Consider the following 25,198-nt stretch of genomic DNA (forward strand, 5'->3'; position numbering starts at 1 on the left):
CTGGAGTCCCCCAGTGGTCCATCCTGGGCCCAATTCTCTTCCTCAATGATCTCCCAAAACACATACTTAAATCATTCGTTGACTTCTATGCTGATGACACGACCATCTATGGCAACACATCAAAGGCCGTAAATGACAAAGTTCTCTCTAATTCTCTCTCCTCTGATCTTGAGCACGTGGTACAATGGGGGGAGAGATGGCTGGTCACTTTTAATTCATCAAAAACCATGCTTCTATCTTTACATCATCAACGCTCTGATCCCCATCTGGCATCAATTGAAATGGATGGCTCTCGTCTTGGGAGGCTCCACGTTTAGAAAAACTCCTGGGCTTGACATTTACTCCTGATCTAAAATGGAACACGTGCATCAAATCTGTTGCCAAGGACGCTGGGAAAATAGTGGGATCCTTCTACCCCTGCAGAAGATATCTCACTACTGATGCAATTCTTTTTCTGTATAAAAGCCAAGTACCCGTAAGGATGGAGTACTGCTGCCACATCTGGACAGGAGCTGCTAAAAACAGCCTATCCTGCCTTGACAAAGTACAAAATAAACTTCGAGGTTTAGTGGGGGATGCCCTTTTCTTTTCCCTGCAACCTTTCTCCCACAGAAGAGACGTTGCGTGCCTGTTTTTGTTTTATCGTTATTTCCATGGCACGTACTCGTCTGAGCTCCAATTCCTCGTACCCCCCTCGCCAATCTTTCACGAGAAACACCCGTCTGGCTGAAACTACTGTCAATAATTTTCCCCACTCTTTATCTGTGCCTAAATCCAAACGTAGATTCCATGAACAAAGCTTCTTTCTTAGTGTGACACTTACGTCACCCGCGCGTCGTCCAGTGGTGGAATGACCCCGGTTGTCGGTTTTGATGTTTCCTCACCGATGATGTCACGGCCGGTTTCCTAAAACAGACTTGTCATGCAAAAACAATGGAAGAGACCAAGTCAATAAGCGTTTCTTTTTGTTTAAACTTCTTTGTATTCAATCAGGGTACAATCGCAGTTAGCTATTTAGTTAGGGACTGGCCACTTGTTAACTGCGAGGTTTTCTCCTCTCTCTCTCCGACAGACAACTCAATTATCTACTTGACAGGGACAGTCGATGGGGGAATCTACGTTCGTCGGACCCAAGGAAGCAAGGCTCTCTCTCTTACTCTCTTACTCTCTGACTGTCAATCTCTCAAGGCTCGCTGCTTATATTGTGGGGGCGTGGACTGGGTCTCTTCCCGTTTCAGGTCGTTGGCCAATCAGAATTAAGGGATCACTGTCCGTCAAATCTTCGCCAGGCGGTATATACCCAAAAAAGGAGCTGTCTTTCTTTCTCTGTTGGCATTCGGTTGTTCCCTAATGGAATTTGACAGGACATAAAAACAGAAATGCCTAACTTAATTATTTTTGAGAGGACATAAAAACCGCTGAATCCGATTCCACAAAGGCCACGCGCCTGTTCAATAGGGTCACGTGTCGCCCCGCTGTTCGGCGACTGTTTGCCCCTGTAGATCGGAATTTCATTGGTATCCTCGCCACCCACGGGCTGTCATGGCCAATTTAACGTCATCACGTTCTTCCACCATAAGCTACGATCTTATCTTTTTTTTTCTCTTCTTTTCGTCGTTTACAGCTGCCTGTTTTCCCTTTCTTTTTCCACGGGTTCACCGCTACTCTTGGCCTTTTGGTCAGGATCAAAGTGCAGCATCTGTTCTTCGGATGCCGCACTTCCATTTCTTGTTCTCTTTCGGTGGAGGAGAAATCCTTCACGACTGGGACAATTCTTATTTTTGTACCCTTGAGCGTCTCTCATTCCACTCCCCTCCCATCGACATGTCTTTTACATCGTAAAATACACCTTTTGCCAGGTGAATTGTTTCTCAGATGGCTGGATTGCCAACTGCACTGACCGTTTCAATGAGAGAGAGAGAAGAAAAGGGGGGGAAAAAATCGCAAATCGTGAGCCAGCCCCTCTTTCGAGAATATATTAATCGCATGCCAAAAGAAAGGTGATAAAGTCTCTGGAGTTTTAATTGTCCGGATTAGTTGTAAGAAACAAAACACACAAAAAAAACAGAGAAAAAAAACAAAATAAAGTAAAAAAAAAAATAAATAAATAAAAAAACAACAAAAAAAACAAGAAACAAGCGGAATGAAAGGAGGGGAAGAAAAAAAAACGTCTTGGTTGTTAGGAGAGTGTGGGTGTGTGTGTTCCCTCCTCTTCTGTCTCTGTTTGTCTTATGTTTACAGGTGTAAGATAGAAGTGTCATGGAAGAAAAAAAAATTTCTTTTTTTTTTGTGTGTGTGCGCGTTTTCACCTTTGTTTATCTTTGGTCTGCAGGTGTAAGATGGAAGTGTCCTGCAAAAAAATACTATTTTTTTTCTTTTCTTGCTTGCTGTGTGCGTGTGTGTGTGTTTTCTCTTCTGTTTATCTTTGGTCTGCAGGTGTAAGATGGAAGTGTCATGCAAAAATATTATATATATATATATTTTTTTTTTTTTTGCTTGCTGTGTGCGTGTGTGTGTGTGCGTGCGCGTCCATAGGTGTGTTTTCTCTTCCTCACTGATTCTCCCGCTACTTTCTTACAATTTTAAGGGCCATTTTGGGCGGCCCCCCGAACGGACTCGTCCTCCGCTCGTTCCACCACGCCTGTCACAACCGGGGTTGCACCGGCCGGCCCCCTCCTTTCGCTCAGCTGCTCGGCCGCCTGTGCTTCAGTGGTGCGCACCCCCCCCCAGTGCAACATAGCACTGCAGTGCCTGTCTAACGAGGTCCACAGGCTACCTTAAATCATGCAGTCGCTCAACCCGTATTTTCAATAACACGTCTCTCAACCTTCCCGGGGCCACTATGCTGGGGGTACAGGTTCCCCGATGACAACACCCAACTGCGCACATACACGTACACCTTTCTTTTTTCTCTGGCCGCTACGCGTGGCTGGCCGTTGGTATTCTCATCTTCATCATCTCCCCCCTCACATCCTTATCCAGCTATCTGCAAATTAAAAACACTCTCCAGATTTTCTTTTCTCACACCTCATTGAACAAATCCTATCCACATATCCATCTTTCTTTCTTTTTCTCTTCCTTCCCCCACCTCTTCCCTTTCCTTTTTTTCCTTTCTTTTTCTTTCTTTACTTCACTTGTCCCATAAGCATTCTCTCACTCGGAACAAGGTACAGCATCTGCCCTAACGCCACACCCAACATGCACTATTCTCATCCAGTGAAGGAGAGATCCTCCCCGACCGAGGCAATCCTGTCCTTCAGTCCCATAATTTGTCCCAGCAGCGCCATTTTGGTCAGAGACCAAGTGCAACAACTGTTTCAATGCTACACTAACAATATTCAATCCCCGTCCCGTGAAGGAGAAATCCTTCTCGACTGAGCATTTCTAAATTTCCTTTTTTTTCAAAACAGAACAATATCAGCACCGTTAGTTTCTTTAAGATATTCTACTCGACAGTTTAAATTCCCCCAAGACACCCTCGCTCAATACGCGACTTTCTCGTGCTAAGTTACTCTCCCCGTTGGCCAATTTACTCACTGCGAGATACTTCTCAATTACTTATAGTTCTTTTCTGCTATTTACGGCGCCCCTCCCCCTGAAGCCTTCCGTTTTAGTCCCTAGCTACCTCCAAGGTCAGTCCGCGACACAATCTGCCAACAGTGCGAACACATGGGGGCCCTCCATGCATCCACAGAGAAAACAGCTGCACCACATTTAAACCTGGAGATGTCGCTCCAACCTCCCGTCTCTGTCCTACTGACCCCCACTGGTCCTTGGGGGAAGGACGTCACACTACTCCTGGGACAGGGAATCCCCTGCTCCCCTCAACGGCAGCCTCGGTTCACCTCTCCCCATTTGCTGGAGCCAGGAGATGGGTATTGGACACTCTTCATCCCCTTCGTTCGACTCCTCAGCTGACTCTGCGGTCAACTGCCATTCCACTCTCTTTTCTTCATGAGCCGCGCCTACTCTTCGTGACCTCCCACAGCTGGTGGAGTGGAACCCTGAAATCTCCCGTTCCAACCTTCCGTCCGTCTCTATATTTATAGGCTCTATGGAGGTCGTCTCTCTTGTCTTAAACCGTCGCTCGGTGTCGTCCCTATAGTCGTCAGGAACTCTGTCCTCATCTCGCGTTTGACTACCCCCGGGATTCTTTATCTTTTTACCCGTCTCCCTCATCCAAACTTGGTCACCCTGTCTTAACTGTCCAATAAAAGCTGCCTTTTTTTTCTTCTTGACCTTCCTGGTCTTATTAGTCCTATCGGCCGTCGCCTTGAGGACCGTCCCTGATTCTCGGACTACTGGATCTGTAGGAGTTACTCCCTTCTTATTAACCCTATACGTCGCTACCCGTTTGACTTGGGACAATTTTCCTCCCTGTTCCTTGGTGCTATCCACCTTGCCCATACAGGTCCCGACCGTTCTTGGGGAAAGCCTCCTGTTGCTGTCAGCTCCCATAGGGAGAGGGACAGACCTTGTGTCACCTAGTGGTATCTTCACCCCTCTCACCGTTAGCGCGTCTGGATTAAAACTCAGAGTGGCTCCCCTCGCTCGGAGCCAATCCTCTCCCAGAATCATTTCGTTGCATAGCCCGGGTACCACATACAGGGGGAAATTCTCTTTCTTTCCGGCCACTCGAACGGGTAGCCATACCTTCCCTGTCACCGACATCCAGCTACCGTCGGCCTGACTGAGCCCCACATCCGACGGGTACAACCTTCTCCTCCCTGCCACAGTCCGACAGACGTCCGCGTCTATTAGGGATATTATCGCTCCGGTGTCAACCAGAGCCTTCACCTGCGTGGCTCCTATCGTCACATTACAGGTGAGTTCTCCCTTTTTTGTGAGTGGAGGGAACACCTGGGCTCTCCTCTTTTCCTGTTTCAGGGTTCTCTCCTGGTACCCCGCTCCCGTGAGCATCGCAACTTGTGACAGTGGTTTCTTTCCAACCCTACCTGTCTGCCCTACCTCTCTTTCTCTACAGATTCGCCGAGGGGGTGGGGTTTGGTTCTGATTCCCTCTCCCCAGAGGATCTTTCGCCCCCGGGTGGCTTTTTCCTCGGTCAGGACAGTCCCTCCTAATATGTCTCGGGTCTCCACACCGCCAACACCTGTGGGACTAGTGGCTGTAGGAGAAACGGTCAATTTTACCTCCTCTCTGACACGCGTTCAGTTCGGTCTTTACGATGCCCACTCTTACTCCCCCATTATGTCGGGGTGTCTTCTCGTGGACAGTGGGGCACTCTCTCGACCTGTGGCCCTCGCCGCCACAGTTCCAGCACACCAATCCAGGCTGGCCCCGGGCGCGTCCTCCGGCCCCATATCTCATTCTGTTCCCCAGTTCCCCGCTCCTATTTCGCGACTCCTCTCCCCTTATTCTTTTCTGCAACCACGCATAGTTCTTAGCTAGTTTGCGTGTTTCTTCTAGAGTGTCTGGGCAACTCTTTAGCACCTCTATCTTGGTCGCTTCGTCCCGCAATGCATCTACCATCGTGTCAACTAGCATTGCTTGGGTTGTGGGCATCTCGCGGTGTTCGGACACTGGATACGCCAGGACCGCCAGTTCCTGCATGCGGTCGACCAGTTCATCCACGCTCTCCCCGTTGGCCATCTCTATTCGAGACAGCTCGCGCACCGCCTGCACCATGGTCTTTTCGCCGGCGAATTTACTCTTCACCTGATCGCGAAAATCAGACCAGGCTATGCTTGGGTTGCTTTCCAAGCATTTGCATATGTATTCTGAGGCCGCTGCGACTGCTCCGTCACAGGCAAGCAGCACCATTTCTCTATCGGTCAACCCATATACTAATCTTTTTTTTCTATTATCGCCAACCACTCCTTGACTCCCCTCGGGTCTCCCCCATATGCGGGTACGCTAATTCCCCACAGTGGCCGCTCCATGGTCATCTGCAGCTCAACAGTCTGCTCTGACCCTTCCCCCATCGACTGACCCGCCCCGAGTCCTCCCTGAGAATACATTATGTTATTATCTATTTTTTCTCAGTCTTACCACTCCTCGCCCCCTACAAGGTGTAACAGCGCCCAACACAAAACACAGACAGCCGCTGAAAGCAAAGCATACAAAAGAGGGAACCAGCAAATAAAATGGACTTACCCGGTCTGATGCACTTGTGTTCTTCTGGCTGGTGGATGAGAATGACCAACGAGCTGTTCAGACTTTATAATCAGTTGATTAAAGTTCGTCGTCTGGCTTCGCTCGTGGCGTTTTTTTTTTTTTCCTTCTTCTTTTTTCTTTTTTTTTTTTTTCCAAGATGCGCTTTGGTTTCGAGTTTACTTTCTTTCCTTTTTTTCTTTTTTTTTTCAATTTTGGCTTTCTCTCTTTTTCTCCCTCCGTGTTTAGTTCGTTTTCTTTTTCTTTTTTTTTCAATCTTTCAACCTTCCATTCCCACTCTCTGCTGGGAGATCTTATGCCCTCGAGAGAGAAAGAAAAAAAAATTATGTGCCCGTGGAAATTCGTTCGCACGTTTCCTACCGAAACGAGGTATCACAGGTCATCGACACCAGTTATGTGACACTTACGTCACCCGCGCGTCGTCCAGTGGTGGAATGACCCCGGTTGTCGGTTTTGATGTTTCCTCACCGATGATGTCACGGCCGGTTTCCTAAAACAGACTTGTCATGCAAAAACAATGGAAGAGACCAAGTCAATAAGCGTTTCTTTTTGTTTAAACTTCTTTGTATTCAATCAGGGTACAATCGCAGTTAGCTGTTTAGTTAGGGACTGGCCACTTGTTAACTGCGAGGTTTTCTCCTCTCTCTCTCCGACAGACAACTCAATTATCTACTTGACAGGGACAGTCGATGGGGGAATCTACGTTCGTCGGACCCAAGGAAGCAAGGCTCTCTCTCTTACTCTCTTACTCTCTGACTGTCAATCTCTCAAGGCTCGCTGCTTATATTGTGGGGGCGTGGACTGGGTCTCTTCCCGTTTCAGGTCGTTGGCCAATCAGAATTAAGGGATCACTGTCCGTCAAATCTTCGCCAGGCGGTATATACCCAAAAAAGGAGCTGTCTTTCTTTCTCTGTTGGCATTCGGTTGTTCCCTAATGGAATTTGACAGGACATAAAAACAGAAATGCCTAACTTAATTATTTTTGAGAGGACATAAAAACCGCTGAATCCGATTCCACAAAGGCCACGCGCCTGTTCAATAGGGTCACGTGTCGCCCCGCTGTTCGGCGACTGTTTGCCCCTGTAGATCGGAATTTCATTGGTATCCTCGCCACCCACGGGCTGTCATGGCCAATTTAACGTCATCACGTTCTTCCACCATAAGCTACGATCTTATCTTTTTTTTTCTTCTTTTCGTCGTTTACAGCTGCCTGTTTTCCCTTTCTTTTTCCACGGGTTCACCGCTACTCTTGGCCTTTTGGTCAGGATCAAAGTGCAGCATCTGTTCTTCGGATGCCGCACTTCCATTTCTTGTTCTCTTTCGGTGGAGGAGAAATCCTTCACGACTGGGACAATTCTTATTTTTGTACCCTTGAGCGTCTCTCATTAGAACTGCACGCCAGTGGAACTCTCTGCCGCTTGCCTGTCTAACATAAACAAACTCCTTACAAACCGCCCCCTTAAGTAAGACACTCTATCAAAACCCCCAATACTAATGATTACTGCGATACTATCTCATTGATTACTGTACCCGCAATAACCCTTATCCCTGAGTGGCCGTGGTTTTACTCACTTTAAAACGTGTAATCGCTTCAAAAATCCTAGTGTTTATCGATATATTTTAAAAAGAAAAATGTCGGTATGCTCGCTATTGAACTCCGTAAACAAACAAATTATACAAAATACTGTTAGAAACCCACCGAATGTATGTCCGCCTATCAAACGGTAACATATATTGAGTGAGTTTCTAACAGTATTTTGTGTAGTTTGTTTGTTTAAACACGTTTTCCTAAACAAGCTTACCGCCATTTGCATTTTTCAAATACATCGGTAAACACTGTATGGTTTTCGAGCCGATAAACACTTTATATTGAATAAAAACACTAAAAATTGATCCAGTTTGGTAGAAAAATAACTTATCTTGCCTTTGATAACATTTATTTGTTATACATTTGTTTATTGACAACTTTTTCGAATCTATGTATATAGTAAAACAAACCCGTCATGTAAATTATTTACAGTTAAAATGCTATAAAAGACAAAAACTTGAAGTTTTAAATATATTTCATAGAAATAGATTACGCCCGGTGCTAAAATATAGGCAATTCACCGATCGTAAAAATAAAAAAAAACTGCCGTGAAAAATGCTAACTTTAAAATATTTGGAAATGCTCAGTGAAAAGTTTTATTTCTTACACTGGTCAACAAATTTTAATTTTTTTTTCTTTGGCAGACCATCTAGGAGTGTTTTCTGGGGTTTTGAAGGTCGCTGATTACGAATATAACATTGGTTTTGCCAGATTTACTCTAGTTTAGAAGATACTGATAGCCCCAAATAAGCCCAAACTGCTAAAATTCTCCCTGAAATACTTCAATATAGAAGCAGTAAATAATAATTTTCTGATATTATTGAATCATTATAATGATTATGTATATATTGAAGTATTTCAGGGAGAATTTTTATATATTTATTTATATAGGGAGAATTTTTATATAATTATATACTGTAATTACTTAATAACATGTACCATAAATATAGTTGCAGTATAAATAAAACAGTAATTAAGAATTCTCTTTTTAATTCCACAGTTGAAAATGAGTTCCAGAGAGAAAATGAGTTCTTCTAGAAGATGTTGCAGATATGAACCGGATGTCTTTTGTTACATCTGTGGACAGTATATGATGGCACAACAAAAGAGGAATATTACAGACTTTGTCAAGAGGGCGTACAAAGCATACTTCGATATGATACTTGGTGACCAAGACAAGTCTTGGGCCCCACATATGGTGTGCAAAATCTGTGTAGAAAGTCTCCGCGGTTGAACCAACGGTAAGCTGAAGTTGAAGTTTGCTGTACCAATGGTGTGGAAACAGCCCAACAATCATTTTGATGACTGCTACTTCTGTCTCAATGACATGACGGGGTTTAACAAGCACAAGAAAGCAAATTGGCAGTATCTGAGCCTGGATTCTGCTATTTGTCCTGTTGCGCACTCTGAGGATCTACCTGTGCCTGTTTTCACCAGTTTGCCTGAAATCAATGAAACCGAAGAGATTCCAGCTGATCTGTCAATATCAAGTGATGATAGCTGTAGTGACTATGAAGAACCCTCAAATGGCCCTCAGCTTTTCAATCAATCTGAACTTAATGACCTAGTGCGAGACCTTTTTTTGTCGAAGGAGCAGTCTGAAGTTCTTGCATCACGACTCCAAGAGAAAAACATGCTTGATTCTGGCACAAAAGTAACATACTATAGGACAAGGGAAGGCAGCTTGCTTCGTTTCTTTTCTAAAGAAGACGACCTCGTCTTTTGTAATGACGTTTCTGCACTTCTTAACTGCATGGGGATCTCATCATATGACCCAGCAGATTGGCGTCTCTTCATAGATAGCTTGAAAGAAAGTCTAAAAATTGTACTTCTGCACAATGGCAATAAGTTTGCTCCTGTACCAATTGGCCATTCTACCAAGGTGAAAGAAGAGTATGATGCTATCAAATTTGTTCTTGAAAAGCTGAATTACAACACTCATAAATGGCTGATTTGTGTGGACTTGAAAATGGTGAATTTTCTGCTTGGTCAGCAAAGTGGGTACACAAAGTATCCCTGCTTTCTTTGTTTGTGGGATAGCAGAGCAAGAATCCAGCACTGGAGAAGGGAGAACTGGCCAGAACGAGAAAGTCTCGAAGTCGGCACAGCCAACGTCATCAATGAGCCTTTGGTACGCAGGGATAGAATCATCTTCCCTCCATTGCACATAAAACTAGGGCTCATGAAGCAGTTTGTTAAGGCGTTGAACAAGGATGGGGATTGCTTCAAGTACATATGCAGGCAATTTCCAGCTCTTTCCATCGAAAAAGCTAAAGGTAGCATCTTCGATGGACCTCAGATTCGAACGCTCATGAGGGATTCTGACTTCACTAATCATATGAACACGGTTGAGTTAAATGCTTGGGTGTCCTTCACAGATGTAGTGACAAACTTTTTGGGAAATCACAAAGCTGACAATTACAAGCAATTGGTCCGTAAGATGCTTACTGCATACGGAAAACTAGAGGCAAATATGAGCATTAAAGTTCATTTCTTGTTTAGCCACCTCGACAGATTTCCTGGTAATCTTGGTGATTACAGTGAGGAGCAGGGAGAGAGATTCCATCAAGACATCAAAACAATGGAAGAGAGGTATCAAGGCTATATGGGATGAGCACATGATGGCAGACTACTGCTGGAACCTTTTGAGAGACTGCCCAAAAGTTGCTCACAAGCGAAAATCGTATAAACGTCAATTTTAGTTTTGTGAATAAAATATTTTGTGTGTTCATTGTAACTAAGAATCTAGTGTATAATGCTTTGCATTAATTTATGATATATAACTGATTATGTAAATGTTTTTTTTTTACTTGGAGAATTAAAATTCAGCAAATTTTGTGTATATCCTCGAAATCTATGAAAAGTGTTCAGTTATAGGATAAATGAAATGATGTTATATCTAACTTAACTTGTTAGATTGAGATTTTACACTGTCTTTGTGGTTTAAGATTATCATAAAAATGATATCTGACATTTATGCACTATTTAGCTGTTTTTGTACGTTTAGCTATGGTCGCGAATGGGTGATTTCAGACAAACGACCCCCTGTGATATCTCAAAAACTAGAGCCAATTTGAAAAAACTAATGTCAGATTCGGATTAAGCGCCCTGGAAACCCCCAGAAACAAGTCTTACTTTGCCTGCCAAAAATATTGTGTTGACCAGTGTTATTAAAAGAACGGGCTGGAAAATATTATATAAAAATTGTTTGTTTTGCAGTAAAAAAAATAAATAAATAAAATGAAACATTCGACTTTCTCCGATAAAAATTAAAGTTCAAAAACGAGTTCACTTACTATATTTTGTTAGATTAAAATTATCCTAATGTGCAGTTATAATAATTATTATCCAAATGGAGAATTCTTCTTTCTCTTTGGAACATACATAGACAATCGTTAATACAGCCATATTTTTATGCCTGTAAGTGTGACCGCGTGTTTGAATGCCGAAAACTATCTGTCCCTACAAGTTTATCAGGAAGTGACGTTACCCTGTCATGTTCCCTGGCCTACTCTCTCGGTGGTGGTGCCTCTACCCGTGTCTAGTTTGCAGTAATTTATGGTTTAGTTATTTTTAATAGTAATAATTTGACAAGTTGAAGTTAAACGCATAAAACATAGAAATATGTTGTCCATTATCGTACGGGTAACGTTAAATTCACTCGTGATCTCAATATTTTTTTTAATTCCTTGTTTTAAGGAACAGCATTCCAAATGATGATCTTCAAAGAAAAATACTCGTAAAATGTTGTTAGCACAGATTCGGTAGAGCGAAAAATGCGCTTCAAGATGACATGGCTATATATATATATATATATATATATATATATATATATATATATATATATATATAATCAATGAATTAATTCAGATACCATCTTCCAGCGTAGACCCCTACTACCAGGTCTCCTTCTCCAATATCAGGGGTCTACGTTCCAACCTTCCAGAGGTTGAAACCCAATTACAGGAGACGAAACCGGACATATTATTTCTATGTGAAACTGGAATAGGGCCGACCACTTCCCTAGATGAGTTCATAATTAATGGATACTCCAATTTAACAGCTAAATCTGACTCCCAAGATCGCCATGGGCATGGAATATGTGCCTACATTAAGGATGGCTTCCCATGTGGCTCGGATATCTCTAGAGAAGATCCTAATTTACCCTATATGTGCTTCAGGGTTGCACTTGCTAACACCACTGCATTTATATTTGCCCTCTATAGGCCCCACAACAGCGGAGTTACTATCTTTAAGAGCATATCTGAGAAAATAGACCACATACTGTCTTCACATCCCTCGGCTAACATCCACATATGTGGTGACTTCAACGTCCATAACGTGGAATGGCTGACCCATTCAAATAAGACAGAAGATGAGGGGAGGTTTTGTCATGATTTTGCCATTGCTTATGACCTCACTCAGATTGTTTGCGAACCCACCCGTGTGCCCGATACACCCAATCAATATGCAAGCCTCTTAGACCTTTTTCTCTCAACTTCCCCTGAGCTATGTTCATGTACCGTTCATTCTCCTCTAGGATCCTCCGACCACTCCGTCGTATCAGTTAAGATAAAAACGAAATGTAAGAAGCCATCAGACGTACCCCTCCACCGTACTGTATACCGATACTCTATGGCTGACTGGGATAGCTTTCGTACATTCATATCTGATTTACCTCTGCACTCCATGTTTAAAAAGGAAGTGTCCTCTGTAGTATCAGATCTGACCGAATGGTTAATTGTAGGCATAGACCAATTCATACCATCTAAAAGATTTCAACAAAAACCTAACAGCCAGCCATGGTTCTCCCCAGAATGTGCTGCTGTTATCGCGCACAGAAATCACTTTTTCCATAGCTACCAACGTAATAGATGCAGTGAGACTAAAGCTGCTTTCAGGACTGCCAGCAACCACTGTAAAAGAGTAATAAAAAATGCAAGAGAGCTATATGCCCAGTCTGTTAAATCCAAGGTAGCTGATCAGCGGCTTGGTTCCCACCAGTTTTGGCAAATAACAAATAGGATCCTGAACAGAAGTGTGCGTTCTATCCCAACCATTATCAATGGACCAGAGGTTATCTCGTCAGCGTCAGACAAGGCCAAACTATTTGCAAAGAACTTTGCAGCTAATTCTACCCTATGCGACGGAGGATATCAACTCCCCATATTTCCTCCTATAACACAGAACAAGCTAGGTAACATACAAATATCCGTGCATGAGGTCGCCAAGCTAATAAAAAACCTAGATTCCAGTAAAGCAACTGGCCCTGATGGCATCCCAATTATAGTGTAAAAAAGCTTCAACCAGAACTTGCTCCCATACTTACGAAACTATTTAAGCGCTGCCTTAAGGAGAAGTGCTTTCCGACCCCCTGGAAGACCTCATCAGTTTGCCCTGTATTTAAGAATTCAGGTGATAAGTCATCTCCCTCTCAGTACAGACCAATAAGTCTTCTCTGTGTTATGAGTAAGTTGCTGGAATCAATATTAAATAGAGAAATAGTCAACCACCTCAGCAGGAATAACCTTCTTAGTGACACACAATATGGTTTCCGATCTGCAAGATCTACCGCAGATGTGCTGACGGTTATATCCCACAGGATTAGTGAATCTCTTGACAAAGGCTTCCTTTCTAGGGCAATTGCTCTTGACATATCAAAGGCCTTTGACAAAGTATGGCATAAGGGTCTACTTCAATAGATTTCCAGCTACGGTATAACTGGAAATGTTTTCTCAATCATTAAATCATTTCTCTCCGATAGGCTCATAAGAGTAGTGGTAGATGGACAAAAATCGGAGGCCTGCAATATAAATGCTGGAGTCCCTCAGGGGTCAATACTGGGCCCAACTCTCTTCCTGATCAACATCAATGACCTCCCTAAACACATACTTAAACCATTCGTTCACATCTATGCTGATGACACGACCATCTACGGCAACACATCAAAGGCTGTAAATGACGAAGTTCTCTCGGATTCTCTCTCCTCTGATCTCGAGCGCGTGGTTCAGTGGGGGAAGATGTGGCTAGTTACCTTTAATGCATCCAAAACCAAACTCCTATCCTTACATCATCAACGCTCTGATCCCCAGCTGGCATCAATTGTGACGGATGGCTCTCGTCTGGGTGAGGCCCCGTGTTTTGACAAGCTTCTGGGTTTGACATTTACTCCTGATCTGAAATGGAACACGTACATCACGTCTGTTGCCAAGGTCGCTGGAAAGATGGTGGGATCCTTCTACCGCTCCAGAAGATATCTCACTACTGATGCAATTCTCTATCTATATAAAAGCCAAGTACGGCCAAGGATGGAATACTATTGCCATATCTGGGCAGGAGCTGCCAAAAACAGCCTATCATGCCTTTACAGAGTACAAAATAGACTTCGTGGTTTAGTGGGGGATGCCCTTTTCTCTACCCTGCAATCTCTCTCCCACAGAAGAGACGTTGCGAGCCTATCCTTGTTTTATCGTTATTTTCATGGCAGGTGCTCGTCTGAACTCCAATCCCTGGCCCCCCTCGCCAATCTTTCACGAAAAACACCCGTCTAGCTGAATCCACTGTGAAAAATTTTCCCCACTCTATATCTGTGCCTAAATCAAAACGCGGATTTCATGAGCAAAGCTTCTTTCTTAGAACTGCACGCCTGTGGAACTCTGTTCCGTCTGCCTGCTTCCCTCCGGACTACAACTTGGATGTCTTCAAGTCCAATGTTAACAAATTCCTAATGAACCGCCCCCCCCTAATTAAACACTTCATAAAATCTCCTCACTAACGTAATGTACTTGCAATAACCCTTATCCCTGAGTGGCTTCCGGGCCTTGATAAGTGGTGATCACTGTGTAAAAAAAAATATATATATATAAAAGTAACATATGTGAGAAAATAATATTGTTTTTGCACCAACCTACTGCAGTACTTTATAATATTTTCTAAAAATTAAAGAAATAATATAACATTGGATGTTCACATTATTAATAATTGCATACTTAGAATAGTTATTTTCGTAGAGGTTACAAAAATATGCGAGTATTTTTTTTTTATATCAGTGGGAGAACAGACGTAGTAGCAAACGGGGAATAAGTCGTTAAAACATATTTAACTGATTTTACAGTCTCCTGCATACCTTCGAGCGAAAGAGGAAAATTGTTAAAGACACCCTGAAAATATATAAACGTTTTAAGAACATTAATATAAAAAATATATATTCTAAATCAAGGAATACATGTATGCCATTACAATGCAAAACATGCGCATTGCTACGGAGATTTGGTATGTACGAGACGTAAATGCACGTATGTTTACAATGCCGTAGTTTAGCACCAGATAGGCTAACGAACGAAGCTTACGGCAAAAAAAAACATATGATCAAACTGTTCATTTGGAATTTTACAACGTAAAGTGGATTAGTCTGATTTTAATAAACGATCTAGTAGATGCACTGGAGTATTAACTCACACGAACTTATTTCCAAGGAAGATAACTAATGTATGCTAATTTGTTTTTATATTACTGCTACCCCATTTGAATAATAATTCACAAAATATTATTTAAAAAAAAGACTAATTGGAAAAGAAATTGACTTTAAATGCAACCAAAATAACATTTGAAAAGGACTTTCGGCATTTGTAACAACTGTAAACGGAATTCATTATATTTGTTTTCTAAAATAACCTTAGGCAAAAAACAGGAACTATAGTAAATTTATATAAGCTGACTTGAATATATACAGAGAGTATATATTCTAGCTGTTATGATTGAGAAAATATTAATTCTAGTTTTATCGATCATACGAATTATGTGTAAAATCATAATTCCTGGATTTTACAAGCATCGGATAGATTCGTACATAGAAATATGTACGATAAAGTAAAACATGTTTGAATATTAAGGCAAGATAAATCAAAAAGAAAAATGGATAGTGAAAAAGGGTTTTTTATGGTAATAATGTGTATTTTTTTTTCTTTTTACGTTTCTGTTCGGCCTGCATTCGATCGCATATATTGCAAGGATTACTGCTTTGAACATCAGATATTGTACAAGGTAGAAAGTGTTGTACGCATGCGCGTACGACTTTATCTATGTTATAGCATTAATTCATGCATGTCATTTTGGATTTATGCAAATACATTGAAAGATATATGAGAGATTTTCCAGTCTTAATTTTATGATAAGTAAAGTTCGATGTATCACGTAGAGATTCCGTTGATATTAAAGATAACATTGTGTTATAATAATCTGCCACTATGAGTCGTCTGTACAAGCAAGAAGATTGGACGAGGTTTTAATCTATTGGGAAATAAAACAGAACCTATTTCATTTTTCTTCGTAAAAATCACGTGAAATAACATCACACAGAGGCACACATATATAGAAACACACATACAACTACACACACGCTCACCTATGTCCTCCATATATATATATATATATATATATATATATATATATATATTATATATATATATATATATATATATAATAAATGACAAAAATTTATATTCCAAAATACATGATGTTGACAATTTTTATATGTTATTCCTTTATATCAATTGATCCTTACAGTTATTGAGAGTGTATGTTTCGTAGCACAAAATCAATCACTTCATAATTATATCAATTAGTGGATCTATTATGGCCTTTACTCATTAAAAAAAATAGCAATAATCAATACAGCAAAAGAGAATTAAAATGTGATACATGGTGAGAATCCGAAAATTTGGAAGAGAAGCTCCAGTTACCTTTATAGTTTACCATTACGCCATATTGTATATATATATATATATATATATATATATATATCTATATATATATATATATGTATATATATATATATATACTCTTAAGTTGTTATCTAATGATTATTGCATGCATTAAAACTGCTTACTTCGGTTCGCGCAGCACAACAACGCATGTGTCTTTACAATAAAAGTTACAAATATTTACAAATATTTACACCATTTATTTATTACATGATGAGCAATCTTTTGAATCCTACATCTTTTAAACTCGTATTAGGTATTCGTTCGGCAACTGTGTGTGACAAGCAACGGTAAAATGTGTGTGTGTGTTCACTATTTCTCTTTGCAAAACCTCATCTTTCTTTAAAAGAAATTGGGTCTCAAAATTAACAATAAAAGGTCGAGGCTGTGTTTTCTTTTGACATAATTGGGTGTATTCGATTTTATGTAGCGGACTGGCGACGCATCGGTAAATACGTCGCTATCTCTTGAGGGGGTCAATACATAGACTGCATCTTAAACTATGTGTATGTTCTCTCGCCTCCAAGAACAGACTGACTAAAACCCCTCTTTTAAAAATCTCAGCTCAGAACGTAATCTCTAAATTTTGCGAAACCAAGTTTACATGCCTGATCTTTTGAGAGTACAGTTTTGCGATTAATCACACCATGTGCAACATAAGTGCAAAATACTCGTTCGGCGTAATTCTAGTTATGGTATTAAATATATAAAATTCAGAGTTATACGAGCTATTCTTAAAACCTCAAACATAATTCCAATATATATATAAATATATAAATATATATATATATATATATATATATATATATATATATATATATATATATATATATATATATATATCGGGCATGTACTATATTTAGGTTGCATACAAACTATTTTAAGAACAGGACTTTCTTTTATCGAACATTTTATAAATAAATATTCCATCCTCGATGACTCTTTCTCTGTCACGTCACGTCTTCGGCTTTGTTCGACAGATATTGAACTCAACGTATACTCAAACTAAAAATGGCATCCCGTTTCAAAAATCTATATATATGCACTAGTAAACCTGCTAGTTTGCTTACATAGGGTTCCATTTTATAAGACATGCGCGCTTCGCCCATAGAGAGAGAGGATGGGGTTACAGTCTTCTGTCTTGTATCAACCATTGCACCGACTGATATTCGCAATTGTACTAAAAAGGATGGTTGGTTCTAAACAAAGCCTTCGCCATTGTAAGCAAATCTTCTATGTGAATTTCTGAACGACTTTGTTGTTGTGGCGGAAATCGTACAGCATTGTCTGGTCGTATAATACGCTTAAACATGATATTTTAATTTATGGAGATTGCGTATGTATTATTATAGAATCAATCCTTTACTAATTATTATATGTTACGAGGAATAATTTTCCAGGTTGTCTAATTGGCAAAAAGAAATGAATGAATAAATAAATATAAATAAAAACTAAAAAATAATAATGATAATGTCGTTCATCAAAGTCCGTGTTTTTTTTGTTTTTTTACAATATCACGTCAGCTGATATTTGGGCTTGACGATTATATAAAGAATCTTACTTCTCTTATGGATAAAAGAAGAATTTTTACGGGGGGAAATTGTACGTTATACCGGCAAAAGAAATACAATTCCTTTCCTTAGCCGGTGTACCATAAAATATTACCTGTATTTTTTTTATATCTATAACAGAAGAAAAACTATTTATAAATAGAATGGATGGACTTTGGCATAATTATTTATGATCGGAAATAGGAAAAATTATGTTAGGTCTATGTAGCATTTAGCCAGTTATAAATAAAAACACACACATATTTATATATATATATATATATATATATATATATATACTCCTTTACTAACACAGTGTATGAACGATAAACGTGCCTTTAATAAACTATTCGAATATCTATAAATCTCATAGAGCGATCAAGTATACGCTCCAGGAAGAGGCCCCTTGATTTCTGAGAACTCTGGCTGAATCAAATTTAAACAAAAACTGATATATATATATATATATATATATATATATATATACATATATATATGTATATATATATGTATATATATATATGTGTGTGTATATGTGCGTGTGTGTGTGATATGTATATATATATATATATCTATATCTATATATATATATATATGTATGTGTATTTATTTATGCATATTAATATATATTTATACATATTAATATATGTTTTTACATATTAATACATATATATATATATATAAATTGTTGCAGTAAATTTTCATTGATTCCATTGTATCATTATTCTTCCCAATACATGTCGATGTATATATGTAAGCCTTTGCACGTGCGTGTTAATAAATAAGTATAGGAGGTAAATATATTTGCTTGCGGCAATTCTCACGAAGATGTAATTTTAATCTTTTATTTTCTTTTTTCATTATGATTTTCTCTCCACCTTTCTTCCCATCCATCTGCCTACTCTTTGCTCTTTACCTTCTTTCCTACCCCATCTATCCGATAATCTCGGTTTTGATTAATTCATATTTTGCCTCACAACAAATCCCGGATTCACAAGCGGCAAAAATCGATCCAAAATATTTTAGTTTTCTTGATATCTTTTTGTTGTTTTTTTAATGTGCCCCTAAATCAATAATTTTCTCGTGCCGTTTTCAACGCTAGACTAGGTACTCGCTATAGAAATATAATAGCATGCTGTTAGTGAAAGAAAAAGGTCCGGCGTTCATCAGAGGTAATAAACTCTAGAACACAAAATAGTGTTATATTATCAAGGAAATGTTCATTTAATCATAAATATAGAATATCATGTTAGTTGTTACCAATCAGGATGGTGGATACGTAGAAAGAGTCCAACATGAAGTTGCGATAGAATTATCGATAGCGATACATTTTCTCTTTGGTCACATTTACAGATGTACAAATAATAATAGTGCCAGAGTAGGGATATTTGTTCGTCCCTTACATGGAATGAATCTATCGCTCTGAAATTTGAAACCTTTTATGTTTGTTGGATGGATTTCCTTTAGTATGTTCAACACAAAGTTTTGGAAATATAGGGGACACATTTATTAAACCGATCACAATCTCAATAAAACATTTTTGCATGAATTGGCATTGACCACAGAAAAACAGTGGCTACAATACTGTTAGTTTATTTTATATTAGAAATCGTTGCTTTAAGTCTAGTTGACTATCCCGGATAGAAAATCCCACATGTCAACATACTTGACAGAGATAGGCTCCTGGTCGGAAAATAACAACTTAATAGATGCTCGAAAATAAATTAACGGTTAATTAATTTGAAACTAGCTGTCTATAAGGAACGGACACGATGGATTTTCCGAAAAAAATTATTGTTGATTGACGCGATATTACCTGTTCAGTAGAACCCTGGATACGGCATTAAAAATTAATAATGAAATACAGTGCAGTATATAATGCACATGCATGTACTCAAATAACATTATAAATACCATCATAAGGCGGGGAAAACAATGTAACCAGGGAGCGAAAAACATCATATTCTTTATCGTAACCTGAAAAAAACGTATTCTATGGCAACTGTATCCCAGGGTTCTACTTTATATGGTATCTATTCTACAAATCAGCAGCATACGGGAATACATAATTGTCCTAAATTATTAGATACATTGACCGTGGAGGCGAAATCCTCGAATGGGTGTTTTAAAATGGGTGTGTTGGTGTCAGAAATAGTTATAAGATATTAATATAAAATTGACAACATAAGTTTACTAGTAATTATGTCTAAACAAAACAGTCCCTTACACCCGTACACTTTACGTCGCCATTGATATTTAAGGTATAGTATTATATTATAATACAACAGTTTTTGGCATGATTCTATTAAGCTCAACAAAAATAAAACAGTATTTATTGGAGAAAGGAATAAATGGAGATTTTTGCAATTTTACGTGTTATTTATTTTCCCGTTTTACTTTTACTTAAATGGGGTATACAATTGAATGCCATACACCCACCCGCTATTTAAAAATTTTTACTCTGAGATCTTTTTATGATTCTTAGCATCCCTATGAGGTAAATTGTCTGCGTCTCTTTTTCAATTAGTTCGCAAAAGAGGTTTTATTTCCAGCTCATCCTGTAATTATATGTTTGCTGGTAAGATGTGTATGTGACGTCACTACAAATAAACTTAAACAGAAACCATTTTCCTTAAAACAATCAAGAAAGAAGGTTTATGTATTGTTTATTTAACAGGGGAAGGTATCGTTTTCGTTTTACACCAGGTATATTTCCGTTAACAGCAGGATTTTATCATTTCACCCATATAGTATATGGCATCAAATACTCAGGGAAATTTTTAACAATCATTTTGATATGTCAGATATATTTATGGAATCATTGTTGTTTAAGCACGCAGAAGTCATTGTTTTTATTAGGTCAACAAACGTCCTATATCTTATGCCTATTCTGCTTCTATCCATACACTATTTAAGCAACTGTTTCTTGTTTTAAGTATTGTACTTTTTACCTTTATTAAAAGAATATTTTCTATGTGTCTGTTAATTATACCGTCAGTATATTTAAATGTATATTTTTACATTTTTATAAAGACTAGCATTTCAGTCCGGCTTTGCCCGGGTGTTTAGAGGTGTATGTTGAGCAAAAAAAAATGATGATCCTTTAACATTTATTGTTTGGGGCTTAAATCAAATTAGTAAGTTAGATCCATCTCCCAAGAACCTATATCTAATATTTTAAGTGTTTAGCCCCAAAATTGTTGGAGGAGTTTGGTAGAGTTCTCAAAGGCCAAATCGTTGAACTTTGACCCCTTAACAGCGAAATTTCTGGCCGAAAACCGATCACAAAGATTTTCCCAAATCTCAGTACCCTGTATATCAAATTTCGAATTTGGAGACTGAAAATTGACAGAGTTATTGCGTAGGGAAATGTACACACATGCAAATGCACACATAAAGACACACAGACACGTTCATTTTTATAGATACACTAGAATTTCAGCACGGCGTTTCCCGAGTGTTTTGAGGTGTATGTTGAGCAAAGAAAAAAAAGCGGTCCATTTTTTAAACTTTGACCCCTATTATGATCCTTTAACATTTATTGTTTTGGGCTCGAATCAAAGTATTAAGTTAGTTTCATGTCCAAGGAGACTATATCTAAAATTTCAAGTGTTTAGACCCAACATTTTCGGAGGAGTTGTGTAGAGTTCTCAAAGGCCAAATCGTTGAACTTTGACGCCTTATCAGCAAAATTTCTGGCCGAAAACCGATCAAAAAGAATTTCCCAAATCTCAGTACCCTGTATATCAAATTTCGAGTCTGTAGACTGAAAATTGACAGAGTTATTGCATAGGTAAATATACACATATACAAAGACACACATGCAGACCGACAGACACGTTCACTTTTATAGATATACTAGCATTTCAGCCTGCCTTTTCCCGTGTGGTTGGAGGTGTATGTTGAGCAAAATAAGTCAATTTTTTTAAACTTTGACACCTGTTAGTACCCCTTAACATTTATTGTTTTGGGCTCAAATTAAGTTATTAAGTTAGATCCATGTACAAGGAACCTATATCTAAAATATTAAGTGTTTAGACCCAAAATTTGCGGAGAAGTTTGTAGAGTTCTAAAAGGCAAAATCGTTGAACTTTGACCCCTTAACAGCAACAATTTCTGGTCGAAAACCGATCAAAAAGATTTTTCCAAATCTCGGTACCCTGTATATCAAATTTCGAGTCTGTATACTAAAAACTGACAGGGTTATTGTGTAAGGAAATGTAAACAGACACACACACACACACACACGTTCACTTTTATAGATATATAGACTAGCATTTGAGCTCCGCCTTGCCTGGGTGTTTTGGATTCGTATGTTGAGCAAAAACAGGCTCGAACCCGTATCCTGAAGGAGGAAACGAACGGGGGAAAAACCTGACGTCTTTGCTGTTACGACCACCCCCAAACCGGAAGTGACATAGGTTTTTATTAAGGATAGACAATCGAAAGGAGAGGATGACTTTAAAAAATATCGGCGAAAAAAACGACCCCAACCCCTGTAGAAAAGTGCAGAGTTGAAGGTGAAGATATTAATGTTAGCGAATTTTTCCATATTCGTCGTCTGAAAGGTCGAGTTTCAAAAGGATACTGATAATTGTAAAAATCCGTTGCCTCTGTCGAAAGATTTAGGTAAACATACATACATACATACATGCATTTATATATTGGTAACTAAATATTTTCGACCCAAACCAAAAAAGTCTGTAGTATCCTTGATTACCCTTTACGTAAAATCTCAAAGGTTTAGACCAGAAACTATCCGAGTAATTTGGTAAAGACCGCAGAGGTCAATTTTTTTAACTTGGACCCCTATTATGACCCCTTAACATTTATTGTTTTATGCTCAAATCAAGTTATTAAGTTAGATCTATGTCCAAGGGACCTATGTTTAAAATTTCAAGTGTTTAGACCCAACATTGGCGGAGGAGTTAAGTACAACTCTCAAAGGTCAAATCGTTGAACTTTGACCCCTTAACAGCCATATTTTTGGCCGAAAATGGATTACTAAGATTCTCCCAAATCTCAGCACCCTGTATATTAAATTTCGAGTCGGTAGACCCTAAATTGGCAGAGATATTGCGTAGGGTAATGTACACAAACAGACACACGGACAGACACACAGACACTTTCACTTTTATAGATATACTAGAATTTCATTCCGGCGTTGCCCAGTTGTTTGGAGGTGTATGTTGAGACAAAAACAAAAAAAAGAAAAAAGAGCGGTCAATTTTTCTTTAAATTTGCCCACTATTATGACCTCTTAACATTTATTGTGTTTGGCTCAGATCAAGTCGTTAAGTTAGATCCATATATATATATATATATATATATATATATATATATATATATAAGTGAACGTGTCAGTGTGTGTGTGTCTGTGTGTGTGTCTGTACATTTTCCTACGCAATAACTATGTCAATCTTTAGTTTCCAGACTCGAAATTTGGTAGACAGGGTCCTGAGACTTTAAAAAATCGATGTGATCGGTTTTCGGCTAGAAATTTGGCGAATAAGGGGTCAAAGTTCAACGATTTGACCTTTGAGAACTCTACCAAACTCCTCCGACAATTTTCGGTTTACACACTTGAAATTTTAGATATAGGTTCATTGGACATGGATCTAACTTAACTTAATTTGAGTCCAAAACAATAAATTTTAAAGGGTCATAATAGGTGTCAAAGTTTGAAAAAAATGACCTCTGCGGTGTCTTCCAAATTACTCAGACAATTTCTGGTCTAAATATTTGAAATTTTACATAAAGGACATTCAGAGATAGGGCAAGCTTTTTCATCAGTTTGGGTCAAAAATTATTAGTTACCAATATATAAATGTGTGCATGTATGTATGGCTTTTTTATGTCTGCCTTACGCTTTCAATAGAGGCGACGGATTTTACCAAGATCAGTAAAGTGAAGCATAATAGGCTCGTGTAATTGTGGTACCCTTTGCCAGTTAATCTGTCATCACCACTCCGTCCTTGTCCCAGAAGACTGTGAGCATGACCTTGCCAGCGGAAGGCTGCACCCTAGCCTTCTTTGGAGGTGTTGAGTCCAAGTGCTTCCACTACATTGACTCGGATTTGGTCTCTGGATCATAGTGATGGACCCAGGTTTCATCCTGTGTAATCAGTCTTTTAAAAAAATTTGACTCATATTCTTGGCACATCTCCAAATTCATCCTCGAGCACTCGACGCGTTCTCGCTTCTGGAATGGTGTGAGCAACCTGGGAATCCATCTGGCAGACACCTTGTGCATATGCAAATGATCATGAATGATAGTTTCAACAGACCCTGTACTAATCTTGACATCTATTCGACAGATAGTAATGCGCCGATCTTCCAAAATGACAGCCTTAACTTGACGGACAGATACCTAATAACTGGCAGAAGGAGGGGGGTCGACCAGGTTTGGGAGCTGTTTCCATAGACTTCCGGCCATGTTTGAATTCACGATGCCAGCGTTTTACAAGGTCATATGATGGGACATTATCACCATGAGTTTCTTTTATTTCATCAAAAGTCTCCTATGGTGTGCGTCCTTTCAAATGCAAAAACCGGATCACTGCTCGACATTCAACAAACTCCATTTCACACCTGACTCATTTTAAACACCTGTAAAACAGAAATCACAATTAGTTCAGAGCTGTAATTTGCTACATAACCCGTAGAGATATACATTATTGCACATGCAAAATTTCAGCTAGATCAGACAATTGGACGTGGGTCAGGGGCATTACTAATTGCATACCTCTCGTACATAAATATATATGGAAACAATTTTGTGTTTACCATAAAATTTTACGCAGATATTATGCAAGCATTAATCATATAGAATATCTGCATGAATATAATTACACGTAATAGTTAACTAAAGATGATTATCCCATTAGAAAACCGAACAAAACTAATAGGGAATTAATTAAAATGAATGATTAAAAGAATATGCAAATTAGCTTGATCTTTTGCTAGTTAATGACATTCCACAACTCATATATAAGAAAATTGTATTTTCTTTTTAAAAAAATAGAAGAGGGTTTTTTTTAATATGAATATCAATACACACAAAAGAAAAACGAATTTATAGGAGTATAGATAGATAGATAGATTGCTTGTAAGTCAAACCCAGTATATTGACGAGTTATGACTCAAATTTTGTATCCATTATTTTA

This window comes from Euprymna scolopes, chromosome 13, assembly GCF_053919585.1.
Source record: "Euprymna scolopes isolate OS-2025 chromosome 13, ASM5391958v1, whole genome shotgun sequence".
Taxonomy (NCBI): domain Eukaryota; kingdom Metazoa; phylum Mollusca; class Cephalopoda; order Sepiida; family Sepiolidae; genus Euprymna; species Euprymna scolopes.